The 8450-nt window shown below is 45.7% G+C and overlaps 1 pseudogene; it reads left to right on the forward strand.

The window, feature by feature from the left end:
• Positions 1-5158: 5158 nt before the first annotated feature.
• On the forward strand, positions 5159-6318 carry LOC103582168 (annotated as a pseudogene).
• The last annotated feature ends 2132 nt before the right edge of the window (positions 6319-8450 follow it).

Raw genomic sequence — 8450 nt, forward strand, 5'->3', positions numbered from 1 at the left:
CTTTGCGAGATGAGCCTTCCCATCAAGTTAAGATTCGTGCTTTTAGGCCGGTCTTACACCACAGTGAATGATTAAAAATGGTGGTCACAGGCATGGTTTGGAGGCTTTAAAAAGAGAGTGGATGAGGAGGTGAGTCTCTCTGCTTCCACCATCTTGCAATGTGAGACACCTGGGTCACTGTCACCACCACCAGATGTTTTCCTTGGACTTTGAATTTCTGAGCCTCAGAAACTATAAGCAATAAATTTCATTCTCTTTATAAATCACTCAGTTCTGTGTAGTTCGTTATAAGCCACAGAAACAGACTAATACAGAAAATTGGTACCAGAGAAGTGGGGTATTTCTTATAACAAATACTTAAAAACAGGAAAGTGGCTTTGGGACTAGGTGTTGAGGAGAGGCTGGGAGAATTTGGAGAAGCAGGCTAGAAAATGCCTACCTGCTGGTGGAAGTTTAGAAGACGAGAAAGCCAGGGAAAGTTTGGAACTTTTTAGAGACTGGTTAAATGGTGGCAATCAGAATGCTAATAGACATATGGACAGTAAAGGCCATTCTGAAAAGGTCTTAGATGTAAATGACAAGGAACTTATTGGAAACTGTGGCAAAGAGCACCCTTGCTGTGAACCGGCAAGGAATTTGGCTGCATTGTGTCCATGCCCTAGGCCTTTGTGGAATATGGAACTTAAGAGCTGTGAACCAGGGTATTTGATGGAAGAAATTTCTAAGCAGCAAAACATTCAGGAAGCTGCATGGCTATCTGCAACAGCCTGTGCTGTGATATGGTGGCAAAGGCATGAGGTAAAGCCAGAATGTATAATTAAAAGGAAAGAAGAGCATAAAGGCTTGGAAAATTTGCAGACTGTTCATGTGGTAGAGAAGCAGAGAGCAGGAAAAAGGTGCGACAGAGGGACTTGTTGCTAAAGATATTAGCATGGCTATGAGGCAGCCACAAGTTAATAGCCAAGACAGTGGGAGAAAGGCTTTGAAGGCATTTCAGAGATCTTGGAGGCTGGGTCTTCCATTACAGGCTCAGAGGGCTAGGGAGATAGCCCTGAAGCATATAGGCCCTGAGGCACCCTCCACAGACTTGCCATCCAGGGCCACTTTGTGAAGCTGCTCCCCACATCAGCACCCCAGCTGTTTTGGCTGCTCCAGCCATGGCTAAATTGGCCCCAGTTTTTTTAAAAAAGATGACCGGTAAGGGGATCTCAACCCTTGGCTTGGTGTTGTCAGCACCACGCTCAGCCAGTGAGCAAACCGGCCATCCCTATATAGGATCCGAACCCGTGGCCTTGGTGTTATCAGCACCACACTCTCCCGAGTGAGCCACGGGCCGGCCTGAATTGGCCCCAGTTGTGGCTGGACCTGCAGCTTTGGAAAATATAGCTGGAAGCCTTGGTGGATCCTGTGGTGTTAAGTTTGCAGGCTCAAAGAACGCCAGAGCTGTGAAGGCCTGAGAGCCTCCACCCCAGATTACAGAGGATGAATGGAAAAGCCTGAGGGCCCAGGGAAAGATCTGTCGCAGAGGTGGAGTCACTGCAGACAGCCTTCATTAGAGTGATGCCTAGCAGAAACATGGGGTCAGAGATGCAGCAGAAAAACCCCATCAGCACTATGTCTAGAGGAGCTGTGGGAGCAGGACTGCCATGGACACCCCAGAATTGTGGAGCTACCAGCATGTAACCACAGCCTGGGAGAGCTGATGTGAGGCCTGAGACCAGGAAAGCCACAGCAGCAGAGCTGCCCAAGGACTTAGGGACCCAACCCACCAGTGTGCAGAGGACATCGAACGTGAAGTCAAGGTACATGATTTGCCAGCTTTGAAACTTAATCCCTGCCCTGCTGTGTTTCAGACTTGTTTGGGATATGTTACCCCTTTCTTTTGGCCTATTTCTCCCTTTTTGAAGAGGAACACATACCCTATGTTTGTCCCACCACTGTATCTTGGCAGTAGATAACTTGTTTTTGATTTCACCGATGGGACTTTGAACTTTGGACTTTTGAGTTGCAACAAGTTAAGACTTTGGGGATGAAATGAATGCGTTTGTATGTGAAAAGGACACGAGTTTTGGGGATCCAGGGATGGAGTGCCTTGGGTTGAATGTCCCCTAAAATCTTTCTTTTTTTAAAGATGACCAGTAATGGGATCTTAACCCTTGACTTGGTGTCATCAGCACCACGCTCTCCCAAGTGAGCCATGGGCCAGCCCTTTCCCCGCAAATCTTAATTCTCACTCTGTTGTTTGTTTTTTATGTTAAAATTTTATTTTAAATTTGGATTGTGATTTTTATTTTTTTAATATAACAAGGATGTAAGGTAAATGCGGGGCATAGACTTATTTCCCCCTCCCCGTGCATACCAGAGTTCCCCCCACCCCCGGGGAAACTATCCCTGGCCAAAGTAGTTTACCCAAAGAAAGGCTGGTCTCCTTTAAGACAAATGGAAGACAGTAGGAAGCAGGAGCCCTGAGTAAATGAATTAGCACGTAAATGGAATTAGAATGCTGGTGTTAACTACTCCAGTGCTAGGAGGGGTTAACTTATCTACTCAGCCAGATTTCCTGTGAGCTCTGAGTTGGGTGAGGGTTTAGTCATAATCATGTAAATGATTTACACCTCTCCTCTGATCCGTTCTCTACATAACTGCTGTATGTACCCCATAGCGGTGCGGATTTCTAGCTGACCGGCTGCCAGCAGCACCTCCTAAAAGTCTGATAAACCAATATCTCCACCTATTGCAATACTGGGTGAGTTTCTTTGGAATAGGTGAACACTATGTGAGTGCCTTTCAGATTTGGAGCTCCCATGATACAAAGGATTATTTATTTGTTCAAATAGCAAATACATAAACTGAACAACAGTTGAATAACAAAATACTCTGTAGAAAGTAGGGCTTCTAATTTTCACAGAAACTGGAGATGTAAAACTTATTAAAATTTACATATTTCATTCTATAATCTCCACAATTATTTGAAATATTTGTTGAGGTTGGGAAATCCTATTACGGTAATCGAAAGGTGGGGCCTTGAAGTGGTGATTAGATTGTAGGACTGTGCTGTAGTGAATGGATTAAAAACGGTGGTCGTGTGCATGGTTTGGAGGCTTTAAAAAGAGAGTGTCCCGTTGCTGGTCCCGGTCCAGTACGGGCGCGACACTGAGGGTTGCGATCCGTTGCCGGACATGAAAAAAAAAGACAAAAAGGAAAAAAAAAAAAAAGAGAGAGTGAATGAAGAAGTTAGCCTCTCTGCTTCTACCATCTTGCAATGTGAGACACCTGTGTCACTGTCACCACTACCAGACATGTTCTTTGGACCAGAGACTTATGAGCCTCAAAAACTGTAAGCAGTAAATTTCATTTTCTTTATAAATTGCCCAGTTCCATGTATTTTGTTATAAGCAACAGAAATGGACTAATACAGGGCTGCTCTGGTCTTGCCAACTGTTGCAGGCAAGCATGTTGGGGTCTGTAGCACCCTCCTTTGTGGGGATCCCACCCAGAACAGTTGTTGCACCTGGCAGGGTAGAAGCTGCAAGAGGCACTCCCATTACAGACTGAATCCAGGAACCTTACAATAAGTTTTTTGAATCTTAAAATTAGACTCTTAGAACTGTGGGATCATAGAATCATAGATAGTAATAGTTAACGTTTGCAAAGCCTTTCTTAGTCCAAGCATTAGATTGAGCAACTCCCATTCATGACCTTATTTAATCCTGTCATTGTCTTCTGAGTCAGATATCCCCATTCTGTTGTTGAAGAACAGCTCAGAGAGGGGTGGTCTCCAGACAGGGTTAGAATGTGACAGAGATAGATTTGACTCCAGGTCTGCCTGAGTCCAAAACGCTTAAGCAATATGCCCTCCTCACACTGATACCAATATTAATACCATTAACAACAGTCATAACAACAAGAATGTTCTCATTACAGAGCCTGCCGTGAGTCAGCACCACCTAGATGTTTGACAGGCATTGTGTAAGTTAAGCCTCATTTCACAGACAAAGAAACCGAGGCTAAGATGCTAAGCCACTTTTCCAAGGCTACCAGCAGGTAGGTGGCAGAGGTGTGGCTTGAATCCAGTCCTGCTGTCTGTCTCCAAAGTCCACCTTGGAACAGTGGAAGAGACCACCTCACCTACTCTGACACTTGAAGATAAAGGAACTGTGGGCCAGAGAAAGAAGGATCTGATACAAGGTCCCCCAGCAAGCTGTGGCCAAAGGAAGGCCGACAGCAATGAGGAAGAAGTGGAAGTCTTGGATCAGAGCCCTGTATCTGTGGACATTTCTTTGTGTATTTCTTTCACACTGTTCTTGCGAAAGACATAAACACTGTGGACAAAGCAGGCATGGGCTCTCAATCTCCTAAAAATTCTTCTGGAACTGTGTTTGTCTAAGTCTGTTTTGGGTTGCTATAATAGAATACTTGAAACTGGGTAATTTGTAAAGAACAGAGATTTATTTCTTCCAGCACTGGAGGCTGGGAAGTCCAAGGTCAAGGGGCCCATGTCTTGTGAGGGGCTTCTTGCTGTGTTGTCCCAGGGCAGAAGGTTGGAAGGGCAAGGGAGTTCAAACTAGAGAGAGAGAGAAAGGAAGGGACCTGAACTCAATTTTTTTTTTTTGGCCAGGAACCCACTTCCGCATAACAGCATTAATTCAACCATGAGGGTAGAGCCCTCGCAACCTAACCACCTCTTAAAGGTCCTACCTCTCTACACCCTTGCATTGGGGATTAAGTTTCCAACACATGAATTTTGAGGACATATTCAAACCAAACATATCCAAAATATATTCAAACCATGTTCTGATACCTCCACCAGTCCATGTACTCCTCCTGCTGAGACAATTGCCTCCACCTGTCAGCCTCAGCACACCCCAGGAACTTCTCTGTGTCTTCCAAATAGGAGGACTGTTTGAATCCTAGCCTCATCTGTATGGCCCTGATCAATTCTTTTCTTCTCACCGTGCCTCAGTTTCTTGCCTGTAAAATGACAGCAAAGTGTACAAGGCCATGCAGAAGGGAGCAAATCTGAAGTAACTGCTCTAAGTTTGAATTCTGGGCCCCATTGAGAGCCCTGCAGATTTGGCCAAAAGTGGGCACCGCCGTGGTCTCCAGCCATCGGGGGGTTTCCGCAGAGTGTGGCCCAGTTCCACATTAAATTGAAAAGATGTCCCTGTACAATGACCTGGAATGGAGACCAGTGACTCAAAAGCAGAATGCTGGTCCAAGAACTTCAAAATCCTTCAGTCTCAGCTTCAGGTGAAAAAGGCAGCTCTCACTCAAGAGAAGAGCCAAAGGACAAAACAAAGTAGAGTCCTCGCCCCAGTCATTGACCTAAACCGAGGCAGCTCCTCAGACGACAGGCACATTGTGGGCACACCACATGTCGGGGCCAGGCCAAAGGACCCTGCTCCCAGCGGGTTTTCTGCAGGGCACGTTCTGATTCCCTTCATGGACGAATATGATCCTACATTTCCTAATGATTATGAGAAAAAGGTGAAGCGCCAAAGAGAGGAAGGACAGAGACAGTGGGAGCTGGAAAGACAAAAGGGAAAAGAGGCAGAAAGACAGACATGAAGCTAGTTGGCTTTCAAGGCGACCGGGTCCAGATTCTGATGAAGATGAAGATTAGGAGCGAGAGAGGAGAAAAGACGTATCGGTGCAGCTGCGCCCACCTCTCTCTTGGAAAAAGAAAGAGCTACTCCAAGATTTTCCTTAGGAAGAGGACTCAAGACCTCGATCACAGTCTTCCAAAGCTGCTCCTCCTCCCTCAGTGTAGGAGGGAGGGGATAGACCAAGGTCTCCGACTGGGCTAGCAACTCCGTCCTTGCTAACATGGGGGGCCTGGTGGCATGTAAGATCATGTAGAAGTACGGCTTCCAGGAAGGCCAGGGTCTTGGGAAGCCTGGGCAGGAGCTGAGCACCTCCTCGTCAGTGGAGACCAGCAAGCTGGGCGGCAAGGTCATTGTGGGTGACACCACCGAGAAAGATGCATCCAAGAAGTCAGATGCAAATCCATTAACTGAATTACTTGCATCCTACTAAAGTGGCTCTACTAAGGAACATGGTTGGTGCAGGTGAGGTAGATGAAGACTTGGAAGCCAAAACCCAGGAAGAATGTGAAAAATATGGCAAAGCTGGAAAATGTGAAATTCCTCAGTGCCCGATGATGAAGCAGTACAAATGTTTTTAGAATCTGAAAGAGTTGAATCGGCAATTAAAGCTGTCGTTGATCTGAATGGGAAATATTTTGGTGGATGGTTGGTAAAAGCATATTTCTATAATTTGGAAAAATTCTGGGTCTTGGATTTGGCAAAAGAAGTTTGATTTTAAGAACTAGAGCACAAGTCATCTCTGATGGTCCTTAAATGACCTGCAGACTTAGCAAAGAAGAAGAAGACAGCCTTTATGGCTGTTGGATACTGAGACTCTTGGAAGGACTTCTAAGAGATACTTTGATTGATCCCTTTTTCATTTTATGTTTTTTTTTTTTAACATAGTATAAAAATCCTTTTTTATAAATAAATAAATTTGAATTCTGGACCAGCCACTTACTAGGTGTGTGAACTTGGGCAGATGTCTTGACTTCTCTGTGCCTCTGTTTCTTTATCTATAAAATGCAGGTGACAATAGTAACTCTTCTCACAGGGTTGTTCTGAAGACTCAGTCCTAGGCCTGGAAGATAAGAGTTGCTAAAAAAGTTTACCTCTCCCCACCCTCCTTCTAATAAACCAAATGCATTCAAGGCTTGGGGGCTGGGGTGGGGTGGTGTGGATCTATGGGTATGGAATAGCTGGACAAGAATGGAGGGGATCCTGGGGCTCCAGGGGTAGGCAGGGGACTAAAGTGCTCAGATCTGATATAAAGTCCTGCGATCCCAGATCTTGGACTCTGTCTGGCACCTGAATTTGCCATGGCTCAAAATATCATCTGAAACAGTTGGTAAATATTCTGAGAAAATGAAAAATTGACAATCTGAACCTCAAGCCTTGCTTCAACCTGAGCACTGACCCTAGATCTTAGCCACATTCTGAGACCAGATCCTGGTCACTCAGTGAATGCCGACCCTGGTCACACGTCCACACCACTGACTCTACAGTGATCCAGGCCATAGCCTGAGGCATGACAGGCATCTCAGGGAGTAGCACCGGTGTGAGCAAAGACCAACAGGCATGAAACTGTGCGATGTGTCTGGTTAGAGGTAACAAGAGAATGTTTAGACCCGAGGGTCCATCAGAAGAAGTTTTGGAAAATGGACCCAGGAAGGCCCTTGGGCTGTTAGCAAAATGTTTGAGTGTCCACTGAGGAGTTTCAACTTTTTCTTAGAGACTTGAGAACCCTGGAGGATTTTTTTTTTTTTTTTTGTCTTTTTTCATGTCCAGCAACAGATCGCAACCCTCAGTGTCGCGCCCGTACCGGACCAGGACCGGCAACGGGATCGCAACCCTCGGTGCTGCGCCCGCACCTTGCTCAGCCAGTGAGCGGGAACCAGTCTGTATGTGGGATCCAAACCCTTGGCGGGAGCGCCACTGCACTCCCAAGTGGCGCACTGTAGCAGTGCACCACCGGGCCGACCCAACCCTGGAGGATTTTAAACAGGGCAGGTAACAAACAGATTTGTGCTTTAGAAAAATCACTAGTTTGGAGAATGGTTTAGTAGGGGTAGGAATGGGATATGGGTGGTGTAGGAAAGGAAGGAGGCTAGGATGGCTCCTAGGTGTAATAGTCAGGGTGGGTTAACTGCTGTAACAAAGAACTTCCAAATCTCAGGGGCTTAAAGCAACAAAAGTTTATTTCTCATTCACATCTCATTTGGATGAAGATCTAGCGGGTCTCCCTCCAGTGGTGACTTAAGGACACAGGCACTTTCCATTTTGCAGCTCTTCTATCTTGCAGATGGAGGGAGGGAGGGAGTGTGGAGAATTTCATCCCAGATGCATTATTACCTTGACCCAGAAGTGACACATATTACTTCTGCTCTCATTCTTTTGGTGAAAACTAGTCACGTGGCCTCATCGAGATACAAGGGAGCTGGGAAATGTAATATAACTGGACAGCCACTTCCCAGCAACAACTCTAAACTGTGGAAGGCAAAACAGGTATTGCTGGTGATCAGCTTGCTATGGCTGCCACAAGAGGGTCTGGCCATAGGGATTCAATAGTCAGGATTTCTTCATTAATTCAACACATATTTATTGAGTTCCTAATATGTGCCAGGCATCGTTTTAGTACTTGGAATTTAGTCAAGAACCAAAGGTCCTGCAGTCATGGACCTTGGATATTTGCAGAGGACACAGAAATGCTATTTCTCCTTCAGTTGTAAATAGCAGAAACTTGCCTCAAACCAGTTAAGAAAGCAAAAAGAAAACAAGGGAGTAGTATTTATTAGCTCGAAAAATTGGGTATTCGGGCCGGCCCGTGGCTCACTCGGGAGAGTGCGGTGCTGATAACACCAAGGC

Source organism: Galeopterus variegatus, unplaced genomic scaffold (assembly GCF_000696425.1).
Source record: "Galeopterus variegatus unplaced genomic scaffold, G_variegatus-3.0.2 Scaffold15143, whole genome shotgun sequence".
Lineage (NCBI taxonomy): Eukaryota > Metazoa > Chordata > Mammalia > Dermoptera > Cynocephalidae > Galeopterus > Galeopterus variegatus.